Here is a 25,824-nt window from a genome sequence, read left to right as displayed (position 1 = left end):
TACATTCTTTAGATTTATTAATGAACACGAACAGAATAATAATCAGAATAAATATATATATGTGATTCTATTAACCGATTGATATTGTATATTTTCATTTCTGAAATTGAAAATGTTACCAACTCATGCCCTGAAAATGACTACTTCAGAGCCGTAAAGTACGGGAAAAAGATCTATCAAATTATGTTATCAAATCATGACATTAAACAATCAATTATGACGTCATACTAGAGATAGCACACAAAAGGTTCATTGCAATGAAAGTCACGTAATCATTGTCCTGTATTTCATTTAGTTTTTAAGGATTACGTTTACTCAGGGTTCGAAATTTCAAACAATATTTTTCAAAGTTCAATACCTGAAGTCCAAAGTTGTTTTAAAAACACAAAATAACAATGTTATTAACAAATATCGATATTGATATCCATTTTTTTTGGGGGGGGGGGGGTTGGGTTTTTTTTTAGGAAGATGTGCTTTTGTGAATAGAAGATTACTATTGAAACAGAGGAAATTCGGACTAATTTTTCATTTTTCCTAATTTCTCTAATAAATTTTCTGTTGCAGTGTAATTGCAAAAGTTAAGTTTCTATGTGATTATCCATATCATTTTACATATTTAAAGGTTGTATTTTCTCGTGAATAATTTTATATCACTGGCTGGCACGCGATTGGAAAAATCTTTAAAATACATAAACTCAATACAAGAAAAAATATCTCGAAATTTTGATCAATGACCTTATATGATTTTAATGTCAACAGAATACAGAAAATAAAAATTGTTTTACGAAGTCAATGGTTTGGAGCTCCTAATAGTCTGTTTTTTGTAATAAAACCCGATCAAAAATTGATACAATTTTGAAAATTGATAGAGGAAATTCGGACTAAAATAACCTTAAAATGTAAGCTCAAAACGATTAATTCAAATACGAAATTAGTAAAGCTATTCGTATTTTATCATTTACAAACATACAAATTGTTTTATAATTCCTAATAATTACAAAATAAAGAAAACCTTGGAAAGGGTGGACAATTTTAACAAATTTTGAAAAAAAATTCAATAAACTTTCAGAGGTCAGTAGCATAAAATAATAATAATTAATTAATGATTGCAAGTTTTTATATAGCGCTTTTAAAATTGGCGAACCATTTCTCAAAGCGCTTTACAATTATTACCCCAGCAGACCTTAACGCATTCCAAAGCCTTCTCAGTGCGGCAGCCGTTAAGGCGCTCAAACACTCACATTCCGACAATATCTTTCACTGTCTATAGCCAGGTACCCATTTTACACTTGGGTGGAGTGAGGAAATACATGTAAAGTGTCTTTCCCAAGGACACAACGTCGACTTGCCGCGGCCAGGATTCGAACCCACAACCTTTCGGTCATGAGTCCTGCACCTTAACCACCCTGCTACCGACGCCACAAAAAGTCGGTAATTGACCTAGTTATTTGAAAGTGAAAACTAGCACCACGTTAGTGGGGCTACAATGTACAATACGTAATTTTTCGTTCTTATTAGTGGATTTTTTTTCGCCCCTGAGTAAACGTAATCCTTAAATATGCTTTACATTAAGGACTGAATGTGGTGTTTTGAACACATTGGATTGCATAGGTCATACCATACATGTACCTTTATTCTTTTTGTCAGTGTTCTGGGTTGTATGGCTTCCATCGGTAGTCTGGGTTGTCTGGCTTCCATCGGTACTCTGGGTTGTCTGACTCCCATCGGTACTCTGCAGTGTCTGTTCTAGCCGTTCATCAGTATTCCCTGTTGTCTGACTTTCCTCGATATTCGCATTATTTTCTTGCTTATTAGCTTCGTCCTCTGGTAATGTAATAGGAAGGGATGGTTCCACAGTTGTAACGGAAGGCTCTATAAATTAAGGAAAACCAAAACGATTGTGATGTTAAAAAGCAAATCATCCAAAATTAATTTGGCCTAATCCTTGAACGCTAATTTCAATACTTACGTCTGTTACAAACGACATACACATCCTCACAGCAGTCCTTCCGTTCTTCACAAAGTAGGTCACAGTGACAGGAACCGTCTCCAGAACTCTGACTTCCGCTCCTTCTGGTATTGCAGGTAGACTGTCTTGTTTTACAACTGCGACCTATAAATCAGACAATTGTAATGTTACGCAGATTTCGTCCCCTTTTTCAACCCTTTCCTTCTTATCATCAGTGTTTTACATATAGAATGTATATGAATGGTCAATATTCTCTTTCTAAACAAAACAAGTTTAGGTCTGATATGCATCGTTGAGTGATTGGATCTAAATATTGGTAAACACAATTAAAAAAGGGACAATTGCATATTTTCTGATTTGAATAACAACGAATTTACATTTAAATTTGTTTGTTATGCAATGTGCGTCAAAGATTACTCAATTCAACATACGTCAGATAAAAAAAAATATTTTTCAAATCTTTGATGCTTTTTTTTATTTTTGGATTTGATAATATTTTAATTTTCTCTACGTTTTCTTCATAAGGTTTAAAATTATGTTCTCATACTTGGGCTCACGTGATTGGCTTCACTGTTTGTATCATCGGAGTTTTCGGCTGTCTGATGTTCTCCATTATTCTCCGATGTTTTCCTTTCATTTGTGTTTTCTCCTTGTTCATCATTGCTCTTTCCTGAAAATGTTATCGATATTTTTCTATTTCTACACAGCGATCAATGATTTTCAATCAGGATTTGCCTAACATTATTTGCCTTACCATTTTGATTTCGGGTTTGGTCCCCATCATGTCCTTCGTTTGTTCTATCAGAGTTTCTGTTACTCCGACGTTTTCGAAGCAAAGATGGTTCTCCGTATTGAACCGATCTTCCTAAAACAACACCACCACAATCTCTTGAACACATGTTTTCGCAATTTTTAGAATATTTTCGATGCACTTTAAATGATATTGTAAATCACGAAATCTATCGTCTTTCATAACATAATTATTAATATGCTTGTATACTTTTATGACATGCTAGTTAACATAACATTTGCTTGACAGCTGTATGTATTATCAGTTGCAGCGTTCTGCGTCACTTCTCTTATAGTGTAGATATATTCACTATAACTTACCATATTTCTTGAGTGAAGTATTCACTATAACTTACCATATTTCTTGAGGGAAGTATTCACTATAACTTACCATATTTCTTGAGTGAAATATTCACTATAACTTACCATATTTCTTGAGTGAAGTATTCACTATAACTTACCATATTTCTTGAGTGAAGTATTCACTATAACTTACCATATTTCTTCAGTGAAATAACTGCGACACACTGCATTTCACTGTACAAGCTATCAATAAAAAGGATAAACTTTTATTAAACAAGTATACGTGTTGGAGCTTTGTGCTTAATTCAATATCATTGGCATGTGATGAGGAGTTCATGAGCGGATGGTAATTTACACTCTTTTAATAAATCACTCAAACAGGTAGATTTTATTTTTATTTTTTTTCCCCTTATTGTTTTATTTTAAAAATACCTGATAGTTACATTGGTGTTGTCTAAAGTGTTTATCCTTAATAACAATCCTTCTTTGACAGCAGTCACTTTTTGGAACGTGCTGACTACGGAACACTGTTTGAAAACAGATTTAAAATTCACTTCGTCGTTTAAACAGCCCGATTCACAAATCACCCTAGATATGGGAAACAGATTTCCGTCTTTGCTATCCATAGAAGGCTGGCACAGACAGCTTCCTTTAATGAAAAGTTTATTACTCAGGAATACCTGTAAAAACAGAAGAAAGTAAAACTATTTATTTATAGTTCAATGATAATTGTTTATTTATGTGATTTTTTTTATTAAAATGATGTCTTTTTTTTGAAGCCATGTTTTAAAGATTGGATTTTCAATTGTTTAATATGTTAATTTTTAAACATCGTTTTGTAAATAATGTTTTCTATTTAGAGAAAATTTATAATTGATTGAGGTTTCATTGATAAATTTTAATACTGATAGTTTTTTAATTTAACAATTGAATTGATTTACACTCCTCTCTGTTACACTCCTTTCTGTTAAATTTTTATTTTATTTGGCGAGTTTTGACAGAAAACTGTTTGTTATCTTAACCAATTTTCTATTTATCTTGCAATTTTCTACTTATCAACACAAGTTGGATTGTCTTCATTGATTTTACTTGATTAACGAGGTTTCACATAATCACATTTTAACTTTTTGTGTTACTTTGCTTGAAGAACCTTGTCAAAGAGACTGAGCATGTTTTTTTTTGTTTTTTTTTTATTGGTTTGTTTGTTGTTGTTGTTGTTTTTTTGTTTTGTTTTTTTTTTTGGCTATAAGCAGGCAAAAACAGAATACTTGTATAAGCATGAATGATGCCATTTAGTTAATGTCCTAAAATATGTATACAAAACAGGAGGTTATTCGAACATAAACATGTTACCATAGTAATAATACATGTGGTGCTAAATGCAATCATGGCCCTTATTATAAACACATATGAAAATAAATATCTACACAAAACACAAGACAGATTCTGCAACACATATACAAAAAATACATGACAGACACCTACTGTTAAAGCATATGTGAAAATAAGCATAAAAACTGCTTGCCCACTAAAAGGTGGGTGGGGATCCACAAAACTAGAATGAGGTCAAGCAAACATTAGGCCTAATATTCATCTACTATTTTTGGAGGTAGAAAGAGGTGGGCAGTGGGTACAGATTTGATTTTACATCAATAGCGTGTCTTCTTGTCCAAAATAAGAAGATTAATAAGTGAAACGTCACAAATTGAACACCTCTGATTGGGTGAGATGTACACGTCAATGGGTTAAATATCAGGCACGGGATGATTACATAAACAAAAGTAAGGATCAGAGAAAAGTGAGATAAAAAATAAATAAAGACATCACATTTCGCATAAAATTTTAAGTAATTCTATATAATAATCACTTCTTTATTCAATGAAATTTGTATACTTTTATTATAATTATAATCCCTTTATTGTTCAGTGAAAATGAATAAATAAAGCAGTTGGGTTACCTTTATGATAAAGATTTTCAAAATCTGTCGAGCGAATGTGGTTTTTTTTAAGTTTATGGAGTTTAGTAACTGCTCAAGCATCATTGATTTAACTTTTTACCTTTTTATCTGTAATTGGACCGAAGCAGACAATTTAACACAAATCATGTGAAAGTGTTACCTTGTTCGAATAATAGGACGGATGCAAATAAGCAAATAATTGACGAGGAATTTCAAGGTTTCGCCAATGACACATATTTTTATTTTTTTAATGGAAATGTAAATAAAGTTGGACTAGTACTGCTTTCAATCTTAAATTCATTTATTTAAAATTATATTTATACTGCATTGTTTATTAAATGTTGCAATAAATTATTCGTTAAATTTCTAAAATAAATTTTCATATATTTTTTTTCTTTTTATTCGTTGGTTAATTAGTCAAACTTTTTTCACTTTTCATTGCGTGATATTTGTACAATCAAAGTAATATTGACACATTTTTTGATCTGTTGTTTAAAAATTCGCAAAGAAATGTAGCATGTAAGAACTTTTGAACATTTGAAATATAAAATCAATATTGCTTTAACCTTGATCCTTTAAATGAAAAATACCGTGGAGTCATTACAGATAAAAAAAAATTATTTTTTTTCGTTGTAAATTTAAATCATTGGTTTTATTTTTTAATGCTTTCTTCAATTGGTTTTTTTGATATGTGGATGGGCGGTTCATGTAAAGTTAGAGATAAGAGTAAAAATAAAAACAATTTGTTGAGAAGGTGACGCCCGTCATACCAAATTGGTGATATGTGTACATCTAATAAAATGAATTAATTGTTGACGCCCGGAATGTTCCACAATGTACTTACTAAATTACTCATTCTGTTTCAGATCTTCAATATTTAGGCTGATTATTTTCCGAGAAAAATGGTGGATGATTAAATATTCTTTATGTGAAAGAAGACTGTCGACAAGCTATTTTTGAACGCACAGTTTGCATATCATCATTAGATATCAATGTATAGAAATATTGGTGGTTTTTAAAAAGCATAATCGAATTAAAGCGCACAAATTGTGTAACATCTTAAGATTTAAATGTTGATACATTTATGTGAGAGTTGAAAAGGTAAAAAAAAAATTAAAATTGTCAAGAACTTATAAAAGATAGTAAGAAATAGCATCTTTAAAAGAAGGCTGATAAAAAGGTAATTTTTGAATAAACAATTTGCGCAATATCATAAAATCTAAATGTCTAGATAATGCATAAGGTTTTTTAAAGAGACAGTACGGCGCATCTTATCAAAACACTGACTTGAAAAAATTCTCCGATCGGGTTCTGTATTTTTGTACAACTCATGAATGTATAAACTTTCAGAAGATTAAAAAATTCTTCATAAAATATTTCTTATTATTTTTTTAAAATAATAATTACGTACAACCTATACATATTTACATCACAACGTGTTACGGGGTTCAACATTTTATACTATTACGCATGCGTATTTAATGTTAAAAAAAAAAAAAAAACACATGCAGGGCTCGCGAAGATTCTCCTGGACATGTTTGTTGATGAAAATATGTCTTTTTTACTTCTCTCAGGTAATAATTGTTCAAAGTTTTTAAAATAACCAAAATTATAATTTTGCAAGCATGTATTTTGCGTGTTTATAATAGGAGTTGCTACAACCTAAATTCATTTTGTAAAAGATGCCCCTTGAAGGGTTATTCGATATATATATATTTGTCTGTTCATTTTAAAATAAACCGAAATTGGTAAACCATTTATAAATTATCGAGAAAGTGCTGATGTGTTCCGTTTAGAGAGTGCCTTTAACCTCGTATACCATGATGACCGTAGTCGGACGAAGATATTGTAGTTTTCAGCACGTGTCATTTACTGTCAATCAAAGTCCACGAGGTACAAATAAACGATATAAGATTACTCTGGTTCGTACGACCCTTAAATTCCCGGAAGCTCATAATTACGTTAATTAAGTATGTGGAAGGGATTTTTATGTATTCCAACTATTACAATCAACGTTATTTCTTATTTCCCAACGATACAATAGGTAAACTCGCACATGTGTTTTCAGCTGTACTGTCTCTTTAAGGAATAAAACGGCAGAAAAAATAACTGGAAATGCTTAATCTATAAGACAAAAAAAGGAAACTAAATACATGTACATGCATAAGCCGGAGGAAAATTATGAGAGATAAAAAGAACACAACATTTTTATTCAGGAAACACATAACATCTTCAAACCATAATTGAAATAGAATAAACACTAATTTGAAGCGTTTAGTGATCTTACCGCGTGTTTTTCCCGTATTACAACAGGATAACATGATCAAATATTCTTTGAATATGAATTATAACTAGATACTTTACAATAATTTTAATTTCCTTAAAAAGAAAAAATGTCCTTTTGGAAATTTGACACCATTTGTTACGATAACAATGTAATAATAAAATACAATTTATGAAATTTGAAAGGTTTAAAAGAGTATGACTTTCGTGCGATATTTTACTAAGAATTTGTCGATAGGACATCGCAAAAAAGTATATATGGAGTTCTACTTCTGTATGAAATAATTCTTCATCGTCAATCTATACCGCGATATGCCAAATTAACAGCGATGGGTCATTGATGGGTCATGGAAAAAAATAGTTTGATCCCTGGAGCCAATCTAGATGGTCGATAACCCATTGGTAACTTTTTTCATACATTCGAAAGGAAACAAAATTGTTAAAGGAAAATTACCAAAAATAATTCTAAAATTGTCAAACTTTGGCGCATTTTTAACAAACTCCCTTTGAGTTCACTATTTAAAAACTTTTTTTTGTGAGAGACCCCTTAGGTAATCGTAATGAAACTGTATTTTATGTATATATATATATATATATATATATATATATATATATATATATATATATATATATATATATATATATATATATATCTTAAAATAACTAATATAGGAATAAAGCTTCCTATTCTTCTTGCGAAAAATGCATAACAATTCCAAAGATAAAAATCCTCCTTTTTTATTTTAATATCAGATTCTGCTTTATGTTTAAAAGTAACACTTTGACTAAAAATGTGGGTAAAATTTTATGAGAAATTTTCAGACACTTCCCTTCAGTTAAGCAACTGAGACTGAATCAGCAATGATCAGCAATGATCATACATCGGTTAAACGATAACTTACAAAAATTAACTCCCCTTAGTAGTTTCACTACTCTGGTTAATTTTAGTATCTCTTCCTGTCGTAACGTGGACTAAAAACTAATAAATAATGGGGTTTTGTTTCTTAGTCTATCAAATTATATTAAGTACGAAACTTGAAGAAAAAACTAGTGACTATGCATGCCACCAATCGAGTTTTAGTGTTTAAGTGAGGGAATCTTAATTAAAATTCAATGATACTATTTTTTGAAAATAAGATACGAATTCATTAAAATAGAAGATGTTTACTCGGGTTTTTCTTAACTCTAGTTATATTTATTCATCATTGAGAAATCCCCCCCCCCAATTCTTTACAAGTAAAAGAGGAATCATTTACAACAAATTTCATAATTTCTCTTTCATTTTCAACAGTATTGGTTCAATGACATCTATAATGATTGAATTAAGACTCATCATTCCATAAAAGAACACATGTACTTTTTGCAATTTAATGTTTTCACCGCGGTGAAATCCAAATGGCGACCTTTAGGTGGTCTCATGCTTAAATAATTACTGCACAAAGCAAGTCATATCCAAAGGAATGTAATAGAAGCATATCAAAGCAAGTGTAGTTATTCATTACTTTAATGAGTTTTCACTCGGTTGTGGGGTACAGGTTCAGTTTTTGATCCCTTCATGTTCATGGTCCGTTTACAAATGCAGTGCAGATCATGATCAAGATAATATTTATTATGTAACATCCACGATAAGCCTCGACGATTAAGGAAGAAATGGTTGTACCACTTAATTTTCATATGGCAACATATCATTTATATTACAATTGAAATAATTTCAAAAATTATGAAGAATCAACGTAAAAACTTAAGTAACAATGTATCATTTATAATGATAGGTAAACATATGTTTATCACACAGTTCTTTTCATATTATCTATTCATGAATTCGTGGATTGATTTTACATGTAGATTCAATATAAAGTGTTAGTTAATTTTTCCTCTCTTTTTATGGTATATTTTATAAGCATTGACGAAATTCAACATTTTTCCAATTCATTTTAAACTTACGAGTATTTTCTTTTAAGCACACGCTAGATTTAACATAAATTTCAGTTAAAATAAATAAAAAGATTTTCAAAATAAACCTCACTTTTCGCCGTTGGGTCGGTAATAATGCAAGAATCAGAAAGGCAAGTTCATTATGAGCGAAATACAGAGGAGAAAATCAAATTCAGTTAGTACGAAAAAAAATTAAGACCCAATATGTTCTCGTTCTGTAAACATTTTGCATTGGGTAGTTATCTTTGTAAATAGTGAAAAGAAAATCAGGAAATGGTTAAAAAAAGTCAAATAGACTTATTCCTGATAGTTGCATAATCATTAAGTCACATTTTTAAAGATATCTTTTTAGATTTTGTAACGTTTTATCATGTTACAAAACAAAGAATTTCATGCAGTTATAAAAACAAAGACTAATACTTATCAATGATATGAGAAATAAATGAAATATAGTTATTTCAGGCCTACCTCGTCATTTTCAAGATGGCGCCAATTAACGACACTGCCTAGGAACTCATGCTCAGATTTTCCAATTTCTATGATTGCACATGTAAAAGTTAAAAATATGGCTAAATATTTCATCTTTATGGCCAGTATATTGAACACCAGATGTATCTTGGATACTTGTCGGAGAAAAAAAGCAAACTTTCTAGAAAATCTTCGGTTTTTGAAGAAAACAAAATATGTAGGAGTTTCTTGTTACACTTTTGAAAAGCAGATTTCAATCATATTGTTGAACTTGATTTCATATGCAAATAAAACTAGCTTGTACCCTTATTTGCATGAGAAATCCCACCTTTCAAATTTTTGATTTTGAAACAATTATCACAATCGTTTTTCCATGTCGAGGTCGTGGAGTATGAAGGTTTCGAAAGTGCATTGTAATACCTTTCACGGGTGTGTGCACCTGTCACGTTGCAGGTAAAAGCAGATCTTAGGAGGTTATCCTTTCCTCTATTTTTTGGTTTTCAAACGTTCGGATTTTATGATTTCTGTAAATTTTCGATAGAAAAAAATTATATTAATATAAAAATGAGACTTTAGGGTTTTTTTCACAACCACCATTCTTAGTACGAACCCTTTTGATATCTACATTGTCTCGGTACAAAATAGCCACTATAGATATGAATAGATATGTGACAGCAACACTTTGGCGTATAAACCTATCATTCTTAGAAAGCAATGGGCAATTGACAAATTATTTTATACTTTTCCTTTTTGCTCTCTGAATGGCGCACACCTTTGTTTTGCTGATAAAATGTAGGTTTTCTATGCATATCCATTAAATTTTCTTTTAATACAAAGTTCTTTGAATTTCCGATATGTCATATACTCTCTTATATTTGTTACATGTTTGGTTAACATTCACCAAAAATTGTTGTTTTCTATAATAAACAAAAATTTTCTAAAGATATTGATAAAATTTAAACTTAGAAGCAATTGTTTGACATTAACCTGGGTGCCAGACAAGTTGACCAACCCATGATACTTTAATTCAACAACTTGGATTTCACTTCAATGTCAATGTTGTAATCGCATATGAGATAAGGCTCTCGAATCTTTTGCTAGTTTTTTTTAATAAAGAGAGAAAACATTGTGACACTATTGATATTTTATTTGCATCATATATTTGTAAGTGTAACGTTCAACGACTTACAATAACTAAACGTTTTGCTAGGAATAAAAAGTAATTGTTAACATCGTTTTTGTTGTAAAATCTAGTCTAAGAAAATATTAACTGATGTGTACTTCTGATCACAGACAAACTATTTTGAACCACCAAGGTTCGTGCATTTATCAAACAAAGTACACATAACTAATAGAAAATTTAAAGTGCTTAACAATCATCTCTAAATTCTTATCTTTAATGATAATCTTAGTTCTGATCATAAAGTGCAGAATGGCAAATGCAAAAGAAAAGTTCAAAAACGCCTATCATGAATTTTTCACACCAGCTTTAGAATTAATAAGACATGTAAAACGAACATGCAAATCGTCGATTTTTATGACATGAATAGCATGTGATAGGGTTCATAAAAAAATTGAATATGAAATATGAATTTTACCTCTATTATTTGTAAACAAAAATATCTTAGTGCATCTTATGATAAAATATTTTTAACATTTTTACTTTTAAATACCAATTATAAAATCATTAAGTTTATGTCTTCTTTAAATAGCTTGCTTTGACAATTTTTAAAAAGTTGTAGGACCTTTACTGTTTTCAATTTTTCCTCTTTATACATTGCTCAAGCAGTGCCGTAACTACATATGGACAAATCAAGAGGAAAATGTCACATTCCGAATTTGACCTAACAAATTCAAACAGAAATAAAAAAAAAAGGGGGGGGGGTAGAAATGATGGTCACTTAATCATAATTTTTGGTAAAATAAATGAAAATTTTGTTTCAAAATGATCTTTTTTCAATGTTTTAGTCAATATTCTCACTATACTAGATCCTAAACCTTACGTTATATTATAAACGTTTTATGTAGATTAATCTAGTTTACTGTGATTTCGACAACCGCCCTATTGCCTGATTCAGTAAAAAAAAAAAGAATATTAGTTTATAATAAACGAAAATGAACGTGCTAGGGAATTGCTATAATCAAAGATTAAACCCAATTTAGGCCAAGGCTACCGAAGCATTAGGCAGCCCCCAGACTCCACCCCAACTTTTCGCCTCATAAAAATTACATCCTAGTTACACACTTGTTTGTCCAATAAAATATGATAAATTATGGATAAAAATGACATGCACATACTGTTCAACGATAATCATTGTGTGAGTTTTAAGGAAATACATTGAATAAGAACTCAAGGTTCTTTTTTTAAATCCTTACTTCTTTACTTTTTTCAGTTTGTAAACTTACCTGCTTTGCTTTTTGTTTATTTATTGGCGCCAGTTTCTGACACAGCGATATCATCAACCATTTGATGTGTAAGGAAATGAGAATAAAAAACTGTTTTCGCTGAAAGAGTTTACATGTACTTATCTTTTTTTAACATGACGACTAAGTTTAGAATACTTTCGTAACTTTATTTTATTTTCGTTTTATCATATTTATGTAACTTTATGGTTTTTGTAGAATTGATATTTTATGTTTCGCCAGGAAGTAGCTATCGCTTTAGTTTGTTTTGTTTTTGCCCAGATAAAACAACAAAAAATGTATGCATTTAGGAGGCTAGGTGATCAATAAATTGATCCTCAGATATGTCCTATATATTAAAATTACATAAAATAAATGTATCCATAAACTATTCATTGGTATTAAAATTTGAATATTAGATTTATCTGTATACAACTAGAGTCTTTCGTGAAAAGAAGGTTAATATTGCTTTAAAATGGCTTCGACCACCCAGCCCCCTTAAATAAATTAAATGAAAATATGTAGTGGATGATGGTTTTAAATCTATCTGATCATTGCTATTATTCTATTTGTTAAAGAACCTTATAAGTTGGGTTAGACATGTTCAATGTTTTTTGTAATTATTTTCAGGGTTTTTTTCTTGTAAATAAGCTTTGTACAAAGCATTGAAAAACATTGCTAAAGAGAGGATTTTTACAATTATGATAAAGTGAATTCTAAAGAACAAGATCTAAATGAAAGATGCATACATGATCTGGTTTCGTTCTGATTTCAAAAGTTAAGAGTTCCTATGACGATGTTTAATAGCAATACATTTGTCAAGTTTAGGTTATTGAACAACACTAAACAAATGTTTGTTTATAACTGAAATTTTTTATATAAAATTTGAGGAATCTCAGTGTATTTACTATTGTTTTTTCCGTATACAAAACAAGATTTTCATAGAACACCTACAGTTACTCAAAATAAGTTGAAGATTTACCCCTTTACAGTTAAATAAACTTATTTATACAAGTAGCTATCATTAGTATTCCAATTTTTGTAGTTAACTGGAATGAGGAAATTTAATACTGTACATTTAAAAAACAAAATTGTGGTCTTAGTTGATTTACACCGAAGAAGTTAGATATGCTCTATATAATTTCAAGATATTTCATGACAAAGCAGATATTATTCCATGACGATGAAGTCGTAATGTGTATATTGGCCTCGCATGATTAATGAGGCCGAAAAGAAGTTAACTTTAACATTAACATATAGTTAACATATTTTGTAAAATCATATATTGATGAAAACCACTAGTCAATAAGTACATATAAATGAATACTCCATCTTGGCCAGCTTTTTTCTTCTTCTTGCTAGTGTTTTGTTTTTCTATTTCTTTCGAAAGTTGATTCAGTTTGGAAAAAAATATCAAGTTTCCGAAGGGCATTGAAATTGTGATTTTTCTTGTAAAAATTATATTCATGTTTTAATTATCGATTTTGCATACTCTTTTTATCAAATAACATTCATGTATTTCTTTTGTTCATCTTTTTCTTAAATTTTGTTGAAATTTTAATTATAATATAAGATTAAACTCTTTGAAAAATGATCCATATGTTTACGTCATCTGTACATGTCTGGACTTGTTCATACAATCCACGGAAAAGTTTACGATGTTCCCAAAGAGACAGGATAGGGTATGTATATGACATTTATATAGTTAAATGATAATTATATATTCAGTTTCATTCGTCTTGTCACGTGACTTTCCCAACCAATGAAATAGTGCAATTCATCGAATCGCATATTTGAAACGTAATAAACATCATGTTATAAGATTCAGTGATGTACATCTTAAGATGTACATACAATATATATATATATACATAGTCAACAATTAAAATGCTGCAATATTATCCAAAAATACATTCATTTTTTTTAATATTGACAGGATAGAACACTCTCAGGAGAACAGTTCCTCAAATATCGACCAATTATACAGAAGTTTGGACATAGATATAATTTTGTTCCGTCTGGACTAATTATATTTTTATCTTTTATCAATAATATCGATACACAGGCATAGAACTATGCTGCTATATGCTGTCACATTGTTGAAAGGAGTGGACGTGTCAGTTAACAATATTTATTGTACTTGGCCATACTTGCAACTGAAAAGGGTTGATAATTATAACTAACATTAAGGTTTGGTTCTGAGGTTGCATATATAAGAATTTATTTAGCCATGCAAAGGTTTTGAAATAAAAAAGAAGTTTATCTCAAAGATCCAAATATTTTCTTCAGCAGTGATAGTAACTCAGTCGGCTATGCAGTTCTCTAGAACCGGCTTGTTTCACTTTATGGCCTCACCTGTTTAAGAGAGGGTTTTTTGTTTGCTCTTTGTAACTAATTGTAATTCTTCTATGAGAAATTTATTGGATTGTTCAGTTTAATGTTTGGATCAAGTCATTGAAAAACATTTAGATAAATAGAAACTCCATTTAAAAAAATCGTGCAATAAACATAAAATACAGTTTTGAGTATTTAAAAGAATTAAGCCATGCAATCAAAATCACAACCCATGTAATGACTCAGAGATGAAAGGTATCCAAGACAATACAGAGTTAACGCACACCTTGACCTAGATGATCAGTAAGGTAACTTAAAGAGGCGAGACATGCCATAGGAGATAGATTGTCAACCCATGATATTAATGTATTTCAATACAATCATGAAATCTGATTATTTAAAATAGTGTCTCAAATACGCAAAATAATGGCTAGATACATCACAAATATCCCAAACCCCCTCACGGAAACGGAAATGCTAGGAGAGAGAGAGAGAGAGAGAGAGAGAGAGAGAGAGAGAGAGAGAGAGAGAGAGAGAGAGAGAGAGAGAGAGAGTCGATGTAAAGGTGCGCTAACACCATTAAAATTAAAGCTTGCTAGTTGGTCTCTGCCTCTGTCTAAATCAAAATTGAATTTGGCACTACAAAACTTTCTCTCTCTCTCTCTCTCTCTCTCTCTCTCTCTCTCTCTCTCTCTCTCATATCGGTAATGGCATTGATACCTTACAATACACTATTCCTATATGGATTGTTGTCGTTGTGGTTGTAAATCATTATATCTTCTATGGATTAAAACTTTATCATAACCTAAATTTTGACATGTCGATTATTTCATTGAACATTGAATTTCATTTCATAGCTAAAACCACACTCAGTTTTAATTATTTTGATTAAGATTAAACAAATCTTTCTTCACGAGCCGATTTTTACACAGTTGGGGCGAATACACAACGGTTTAAATGGGTCGGGGGTAAAATACATACCGGACAAACAAAATTACATAGATTCGCAAAGTCCACAGTGTTATCATTAATTTAATTGTTTATACTGTGTGGGGTTAATTTATCAATGTTAATTTAACCATTTTATAGCTACTATATAAGAGCTACTAAGACATTTATTTGTAGGAAAGAGCATGTACGAATGATCTTTATTTAGAACAGTTTGATGTTGCTAGGATACAGGTTTCAGATCCATGATTTGATTGGTTAATTTAGATATTGAATCTCGAATTTCGAATTTTGAATCTCGTATGTCGAATCTCGTATTTTGAATCTCGAATCTCGAATGATCCTTCTCGGCTTTCGTAGCATCGTCACAATGAACGCGGCATCTTTTTCAAAATAAAACTGGACCTCTTCCCCATTAAAACTTTTCAGCGAGAACCAGTTTACAACCTCATCATCATAAAGAGTTACGACTGCATATAAAGAAGTTACCACTCCATATAATGAAATGATCACATCATGTAAAGAACTGACCTCATAATATAATGACTCAACAACGGCATATCATAAAATTGTCACATCATATAAAGGATTTACAATTGCATGTAAAGCTTTCACAACAATACATTAAGGTTTTACCACCATACATAATGGTTTTAATACACAATAACATGATGTTAGTACTGCATATAATGAACTTATCACCGAATGTCAAGAAGTTGCACTGCATAAAAGGATTTTGCAACTGCACATGAAGAGTGTACCATATAACATAACGATTGAACAATAGTTCATTATGAGTTTAGCTCTGTATGAAATGAGTTTATCATATCATATAAAGATTTATTCATAGCATATAATGAATAAACTACTGCACACAATGATCTTACGACATAACGTAATGATGTTACCACTTCATATAAAGATTTTACCCCTGAATATAATGGTGAAATAATAGTATATAATGATGTTAGCACTGCATATAATGATGTTACCACTGCATGTAATGATGTTACCACTGCATATAATGATATTACCATAGGCGTCGGAACAGGGGGGCTTAGCCCCCCCCCCCCCACCCCCCACTTTTTTTGCAAAGTTATACCTAACCATTAGAAACATAGGAGGATAGAGGGTTCAGCCCCCCACTTTTTCTCGCAAGAAGGATTATTGTTCCTAAATTTACCTTGAATGATTGAGAAGTTGGATTCAGAAGCATACTAGCCCCCCCCCCCCCCCCCCCCCCCCCCCCCCCCGATTAGGAATTTCATGATTTTGGGGAAAATAGTAAATTTTTTTTTTATTTTTTTTAAAGTATAGGTAAACCTCCCCCCCCCCCCCCCCCCCCCCACGAATTAGGATTTCCATGATTTTGGGAATTACTTTTTTCTCAATATTTCTGAGTATTAGTCTAGCCCCCCCCCCCCCCCACTTTCAATTTGCTTCCGACGCCAGTGTTTACTATTGCATATAAATGAAATACCAGTTCATATAATATGAAATTGACCTTAAGGCAGCTATGGCGTTCCATACTTTTTCATGTATCTTTCATATCCCTCACTAAGAGCGCAGATAATGGCTTTATAGCGGCGATACATAATACATGTATTTCATACAAATAGACATCAGTATGAAATTATAAAATAAGCATTCAATTCTTAAATGTAAAATTAAAGGACTATATATGATAAGGGCCTAAAATGGCCCCCTAAACTGAACATCATCATTTTACTATCATTCCTTGTTTTCTTAGTACAGATATGTATGTGATGTGTTTACATAATATTCATTTTGGTTCAAGTGCCCACAATTTAGAAATATTACATCGTAAAGACGACCGTTTCCCGCCAGCCATTTTTGCATTTTTAGCGTAAAACAGCTTGTTTTCAAGCAGTTTTTCCTTTCGAAAACATAGAGCGCATTCTTAAACAAATAAAATATTTTAATCAGAGATGTATCTAGCCAAGACTGATAAGTGACAAAAAAATGTTCCTTGTTCAAGCATGCGCTCTATATTTCCCATTCGTAAATAGATAAATAGAAAAATGTCAATTTTTGGCTGATTTTGATTGAATTATAGAAATGGCGTCACTTCTGACGTCATATACTGCCAGTGAGTGCAAATAAATCAAATAAATAGATGAAAAATATATTTTATATCAACTCTTCTATAAAAATTAGTTAACATTTTATGGTACCCGAAACACTTAAAAAATGGCGAATTATGGGGGCCAAATTTAACTCTTATCATATATAGTTCTTTCATTTGGAGACAGGATTTGTATGTTTACTGTTCAATAATTGATGTGCCATAATTTAAGTTTCAAAATTTTAAATCTTTGTCGGAATATATGTCCAAAAGATTGAGCGTTTACTTTTTAACGAAGAATAGGGAATTTGTAATGTTCTAAGAAACGACGAAATATATATTTATACATCGTACATACCAAATACTAAGCTAGCTTTTATTACAAATCAAAAAAAAAGAAATAATGATATCCTCAAAAACTCAAGAACTCGGACTAACTTTTACCATTAATTGCTACAGGCGGTTGATACATGTACAATGTAGTTCATCTTATGAATCCAACGTTTTTCGATACGTTGAACACACTTGTTTCTTAATTTTGACAATATTAGAGGACAGCACGCGCCGGACCTACATGTACCCCATTCCATTGGATCTGCCACAGTGACTGTTAATCACTCACTTTTTGCTGGACTAATGATGCAATGGCCTTGATATCAACAAACATTTTTAGTCATTTTGACTGTTTATTTTCAATATAATTTACAATGCTTGTGAAATTCATTATTTTATGAATTGAACACAATACATTTAATACCAAGCTCTACAACAACAGAAATTAGGACCGCAATTGGTACTCCCACATCCATTACCGTATTTATACATAGCCATGTGTGCTTTGCCCATGTCCGAGTTTTCCAAAGGATTACGACCGCCGTAAATATGGAAAGTTTGGAAACAGGTTCCCCTGGCAAAATAAAAAAAAACGAATCATCTATTGGTTATATAGGCTAAGAAATCCATCGTTGAAAAAAGATATTTATTTTTCTTTTTTAAAATTATCATATCGGTTTTCTTTAACGCTACTATTCTTTAAATAAATAGTATGGAACAAATCATTTATTATAAAATTATCATTCAAAAAGAGCGTCAAGATGAAATTGAAATTTACGATGTTGATCCTTGATTTCCATATATTTTTCTCATGCTGCAAGCGGCATCTCTACAAAGTGTGTTACAGGATGGGTTTTTCCTATTGCACGGTTTTCGAATGGCAGACACAAAACCACTGGGAGCAATCGCTGCGCACGCCGCTTGTGCTATTTCATCATCAGTTAACGCTTCAATTATTACAATCATTCGTTACAAAAAAAAATCATGAAAAATATATTCCAAGTAAAGGAAGAGCGCACTTAATACATGTAATTCTGAAGATAACAAATAAAGTATAGTAGAATCATCCTTTAAAATATAAATATTAATTCAAGTTTTAGGTATAATATGTATTATTAGATTTAAAAAACCTAACATACCTGTTGTTATTGCAAGGAGCACACTAAAAGTGAAGATCTTCACCGCTATGCTGGTGGCCATGATCCTTTTCGATGGGCAATGTGAAAATAGTTATTACGCATTAATAGATGAAACAGTTATACATGTATATTTATACTACTGTCAACGAAAAAAAGCCCAGCTGTTCCCATAAACAAGTATATATACATGTAGATATATTACATTTTAATGATCTATATGGGTGTTATTGATAATATTCGTTTTTTACTTAAACAAGATGCCCATGGGCCGCATCGTTCACCTGAACAACACTAGCGAGATAAAATCAGCTTAATGGAGTCATAATAAAAAATATCTTGGAAATGTGGTATACATGCAGATCCTGTGTAAATAAAAATCCATCCCCCGGGATATTCTTATGTTTATGATGAAGTCCCTTTCTAACAAGATGATTTTATAGTCATTTCACATGTTGAGCATTGCAGTTCTCAAAAAGATCCTAAACAATTGTTTATATACAGGATATAAACCTACATCAAACTCTGAACCCCTTGTGAGGCCCAAGAATCGTCCAGGGGCCAACGTTTAAACAATTTTAAAGAATCAGCAATATGTTAAAATACTTGCATATAAGTAAAATCATTTATAATTACATTTCAGTTTTTCTAAATAATTAAAATGTTTTCCTTTGTACAACTGGAAGAAATATGCGTTAAAAGCCATTTTGCTATTAAATTCAGTGAACACCAATTAATCCACCATACCTGATAAGATGGCAAAGAATGGTATGAATTTCTAGAAGCACATTTATCTTAAACGGTACAGTACGACTTTCTAAATGGTATTTCATAGTACAAATTATATAACCTCAGACAACTCCAATTGTTTGGCTAATATGGCAAGAAAATTCTGGGGTAGAAATGATGTCAGTACTACGTTATATTTTGGAAATCAAATTATACTTTGTCTCTTCCTTAGAAAAAAGCCATCATAATATTTTATAGTCACTGAAAACGCAAAACACAGAGAAATTGTTTGGATTTTATTTCAAAACAGATCACATTGGATCACTGGTGGGAAAACAGAACACCAATAAATAAATTATTTTAACTGATTCAACTATTCAACAATTAACTGATTTTATGGGAGAAAAATTGACTCAAAAATGAAAAAAGAATCTGAAGGCTATGTACATGTATTCCTTAATTTTTAAAATTTATAAAATATGCGCATCATTGAATTACTTTTACGGAAAAAATGAGGTACAGCGTATCTTAAAAATTTCTAAACCTACATTTTTGACGTTTGTGCAATTTGGCCATATCATTTAAAAATGTATAACTTTTTATATCAAACCTGAAATTTGGACACAATTATCATAAATTTTTAGGCTTTATGCACATCAAATTTCAATGTCAAAAGACAAATATTATGACCTCATCTTGGATGTTTAAAAAATTCACCTGTCAAATATTTTAAAATCGTAATTAATCTAAAACCCATCGTCAAATTTTCCTTATTTTGATATATCTTAACAATAAGTTAATGACAATATTACGAATCTATTGCGAATAACAATTGAATTGACCTATAGCGGAGATGGATTTCACTGGAAAAAAAACCTTTTGAAAATCTAAGTTTTTTTTGTTATTTTCTATCGTACGTGTTTTCTAAATTTTTCGAATTTGCATTTTGAACATATCAAATTGCTCTTGCGATTTAATAATTAATTTTCAAAGTTGGCGAAAACAGCATTTTCTCAGTAAAATCGTATATTTCTGCATTGCTTTTGGCCTAAATATCCCTTACGACCGGTGTTGTATAGCAGTTTTTCCCCCATAGTAGCTTCCCCCCCCCTCCCGGAAAACCTTCTATATAGTAGCCTTTCCCCCCGGGGGGAAAAGCTACTATATAGTAGCTTTTCCCCCATAGTAGGGTTTCTCCCGCACGTTTTTGGTTCAGATTTTATAAAAAAATATTTATGGAAATCCAGTAAGGATTAAAATCAATGTTTCTACACTCCCATGTTGCATACATGTATATCTGCATTCATCTGTACAGGTTAAGTTTCGTTTTGCCGATTTATTATCTTTATAGACGATGCTGAAAGTTGAACATGTGTGTAATGGAATCACACATAGAACTTAATTTAGGTAGTTTATTTTAAAAAGTTTTACAAGTTATACACTTATATTCATAATTCTGTGTTCTGAAATTGTATTAAACGAGAATGTTTTAAGAATTTCTTGATAAATCTATCAGACTGTTTGTCTGTTTGTGAAAATTTCATTCAAGCTAAACCTCTGTTTTAGAGAAATTTTGTTTCCGATGTTTCAGAGCCCGATTTTTAAAATCCTATTATAATATTTATAGTGCATGTTCTTTAGGGTCCAATGTCTCATAAACTAGAGATGACCATATCACCATATTTTTATAGTGGCAAAGGTTTACCACTTAAAGATGACTCTGAAAATTTCAGCCCTCAGGGTAGGGGCCCTTAATGTTTCAGGGCCCGATGTTAATGATTGAATAGTGTTCTATGAGTGGTGACCCAAATCTCAAATTCTAGAGATGACCAATTAACCATATTTTCACAGTGATAGTGGTATACCACTAGTAGATGACACCGGAAATTCAAGCCCCCATGCAGGGAAGGAGCCTTTGTTGTTTTCGAGCCCGATTGTTTGAAATCCAATTATAAAGAATATGTATTTTTAGGGCCCCATATCTCATAAACTATAGATGACCACATGAACATATTTTTACGGTCATTTAAAAGTAAAACCACCATTTAAAAATACACAACCACTCATATATTTCTTTATCAAAATGATTGAAAATTACGTTTAATTCTGCTGCTTTTTTTTTTTAATTTACAAACAAAATTTTTTAAACAGGTACGCGGGTAAAATTCATTATTCTTCAAAACATTTAATCAATTCATAAGATGACTAATGATATAATAAATAATTAGATAAATAAATCAATGAACGTTTATTCATAAAAGGAGAAACCGAAAATCAAAAATAAATAACCAACCTAAGCGCATATACGACTTTTTTACTTGTTGGTTGATTAGAAAAACAAGCTTATATTAAAAAAAAAAGTCAGCTCATCACAATATATGTGTTGGTTGTTTTTTGAGGTTTTTTTGTTTTGTATTTTTAATTACCCTTGTTTAATTGTTCGAAGAAATAATATGGTACACAAGTAAATCTTTTACAAAAATATGAAACAAATAGTATAAATTTTTAGGTAATGGAATGGTACATCTTGATTTATATGACATCGTTTTCAAAATTGTATATTTATAAATCACGTTGCAAACTTAAAAGTGGAAAAATTAGCAAATAGTGAGTGACAATATAAACATAAAGTAAGTTCAGGATCCATTTCACATTTTCCAAAGTAACCAGCAAAGATACGGACATTGTTCTGGTTGTGAAGGCATTTCATTGTTTTTTAAAATGTTTAAATCATAATATCTCGCGTTTCGTAGAAATGTGCTTAAAAATATGAATATGCGTAACTTTAAAACGAAATGGTAAACACTAACTTTACATATGCTTTTAATACATAATTAAAATACCCCTTACCCATGATTTAGAACCCCATCAATCAAAGTAAAACTAAAACATTTCAGTTTCTCATCATATCATTGCATCCTGTCTCCCGTTTGATATTTAGCAGAAGAAATATATATTTGTTTTTAAGATCTTCAATTCTAACGGTATTAATTAAAAATTGATAACCTTTTGGACGAAGGGAGTAATACATTTCCGCTTTTTATTCCCTTCCTCTACAAAATTATGTCAAGATTGGTCAGTTAGTTCCCTGGGAGAAGCTTATACATTGATGGTAATACATTGAAAAATTAAATTTCCAAACCAGCGTATTTTCACTCAAATGTGTTCTCGCGTGTTCATAACGTCGAAGTCAAAACTGTAGATAAGCATCGATTAGATGAAAAAGATTCGAGGTATTCCGAGATCCGTGTAAAAGGTGTTCCAAAAAGGGGTGAGAACAGGTGAAATAAACGATGATGACACATGCATGTTATGAAGGCGCATGCCTTAGTTTATATTTGGGGTTGAAAAACCATGTATTTTATTCTATGTATTAATAAATGCCATAATTATCCTTTTTTGTGAGAAATTAATATCATATCAGTTATTGCAAATTATTGTCACGAGTGGTCCGCAATAAATATGGCCGGAAAGTAAAAATGGGGGTAAATCCACTATATAGTAGGTTTTCCGTGGGGGTAATCTGGCTATAAAAAGGGGGAAAGCCCACTATATAGTCAGCTTTCCGTGGGGGAAAAACTGCTATATAGCCATATTTCCGGGGGGAAGAACTGCTTTATAGCCATTTTTCCGGGGGGAAAGATGGCTAGGGGGAAAAGGCACTATATAACACCGGTTCCCTTAAAAATCTAAGATATTTTGATATGTTTTGTTCAAAGGAATAAATTTAGATAGAATTTTTTAGGTGCATCCTGGCCCTGATTTTTTCCAAAAAAAAACGATAAACATTTCTGAAACTAATTTTCATCATAGTGGTCTATATATCTACACCCGATAATGTAAGTTCTGGATAGCTCAGTAGGTTAAACCGCTAGCTATGTAAAAAGTGATGATTTGTGACCTGGTTTGATTCCATCTGTGGGCATACTTTTTCTTTTTCAAACAATTATAAACACTTTTTTTTATGCAAAATGGCGCATTTTGAATACTTGATTTTGATCTTCTTCCTTAAATGCACACTTGCTCTTTAAATTTACTCTGTGTTACTCAAAACAGGTGCCATATAAAAAAATCATGCCAAGCAAATATTGTTGCGTTTGATTTTCAAGGACATCTGTAGAAAATGGTATAATTGGTAGTGAAGTACTGTTAAGTAGATTCAGTTCGTTCTTTGCAAAGAATGTGTGTAGTGGTAACATTTTATGTTAAAAATGCATGCAGGAGGAAGGTTTATAGATTAGAAAAAATGGGGGTGGGTCAGTTAGAGTCTGAAATCCTTCCCCTTGTCTTCCCGGCATCAGGTAAGTCCATTTATACAAAGGATGCAGCTGTTGATAGGGAAAAGAGTTAAATGGAATGAACGGTGAATGATGATAATGTTCGAAATTTTCGTAAAAATCCTTCTACATCTACAAACATCATTCTCCCTGTTATTTCTGTTGAAAAAACTAAGGCGACGTGCATTATTTGTAGCAAAGAGTCCAAGGGTTTGCGACCTTTGAATATACTTTCGATATAGTTGCTGATATGTCCCTGGTTGTAAATAAACGCATAGAGAGAACATGTTATATTATGTTAATCAATAACAGTTTCCCGAAAAACGTTCTATAAAATTGAGTAACGTGTCGTCTGACTTTAAAGATCATTCACAAGTCGTCTTCGTACATCATATTACATCAGATTTTACTTAAACTACCAGTTTAAATACATTTCAATGAAACAGATAGGTCTCTTGTATGAATAGCAGCACAAACATTTGTAATATCTTCAAAAGTATTGAAGTATTGGCATAGCAAATTCTAACAATGAATATTTCATTTTACAAGCAACCAATAGGGGGTTGATATTTTAGGTTCGAGCCGATGGGCCAAACACTCTGAGGTCATATTTCTTTCATATTTTAAATATTTACAGGTTTCATTACAAAGAACACAATACAATGTATTAATTCATCAAACAATTTGACTTATAAGAAAATTTTGCTTATCTGTTTTGAACTACCTGAATGAAAACTTTTAGGAATAAAAAGAAATGATGTGACACACCTATACCATACACGTATCACGTGGAAAATATGTCATTGCTATAATTCATTTTTATCATTTAATTAAATGACGTAATAAAAAGGGTTTATACGATAAACAATTTTCATTGTAATTATTTCAACAAAACAATTTTGCAACATTTCACTGTGTATTTTTTTTCAACAAAATTGACGTAAAGAACTATCTGATAATATTTTATGTGAAAGATATTTTCACAATTTTCATTTTGATCCAAATAACGTCAGATTTTCATCCAGAAAACATCGAGCACAGGCTTACGTAAGCAAAATATTTTCATCAAGAAATGTATGCATCCAAGACTTATTTTGCTTGTTCACAGCTGCACCTTCTATTTCTCATCCGAAAAACATAAAAAAGCATATTTTTTACCGATTTTGATTGGATCAAAGAAATAGGGTCTAGTGTCAAATACTACCAGTGTCTCTTAATGCCAGGGGGCATGGTCACGATTTTGGTCAAAAATTATTTTTCGACTGTAATATTACAATGCTTGAGTTTGGCATTTTTAATAGGCAACCAAAATTTAAGTGTCATTCGTTGGGTTTTAAGCGAGTTACAGATAAATTGTTTACATTTTTAATGTTGAAGTAAAAATTCCAGTGTTAGAACTAAAAATAAATGTGTTAAACGCTAGGAACTGTTTTTTTTAGGCTTGAAATGAATATGAAGATAGATAAATCAGCTTGAAAAAAGATTGTTTACTGAGATATTGAACCTACGTAAACAAAAACAGAATACGAGCCTTGTTTACATGACAAAGAACTGTGAGCCCTGTAACTTGCTCATAACTCGACGACTTACATGTACTCTCATTTCATTTGATCATAAGAAATGCAGTCCTAAAGCATTGTAAATAAGAAAAACAGAAAAATAGAATTTTATTAAAATCGTGATCATGTCCCTTTCAACAAGTTTGATATAGAGTTTTTAAAAAAGTATTGAATCATAAAGACCAAATTTTACTCAAATCATATATAGCTTCGACATGAGAAACAAGATAATCACATGATTAAATACACATTTACCGGTATGTTACCAAGTCCTTCAGGCTCTGTGTGGAATCGAGTAGATTCCCCTGATATAAT

At 31.2% G+C, this 25,824-nt stretch overlaps 1 long non-coding RNA gene across 1 annotated transcript; it reads right to left on the bottom strand.

Annotated features, from left to right (window-relative positions):
• Nucleotides 1-18,141: 18,141 nt before the first annotated feature.
• Nucleotides 18,142-19,102, bottom strand: LOC136275360 (uncharacterized). The gene is made up of 3 exons (XR_010713917.1): nucleotides 18,948-19,102; nucleotides 18,587-18,755; nucleotides 18,142-18,382 (listed from the first exon to the last, which is right to left on the bottom strand). It is a non-coding gene; the product is annotated as an uncharacterized lncRNA (long non-coding RNA).
• Nucleotides 19,103-25,824: the final 6,722 nt, after the last annotated feature.

Source organism: Magallana gigas, chromosome 5 (assembly GCF_963853765.1).
Source record: "Magallana gigas chromosome 5, xbMagGiga1.1, whole genome shotgun sequence".
Lineage (NCBI taxonomy): Eukaryota > Metazoa > Mollusca > Bivalvia > Ostreida > Ostreidae > Magallana > Magallana gigas.
Note: the sequence above shows the minus strand (reverse complement) of the source record. Positions and strands in the feature narration are given on the sequence as shown.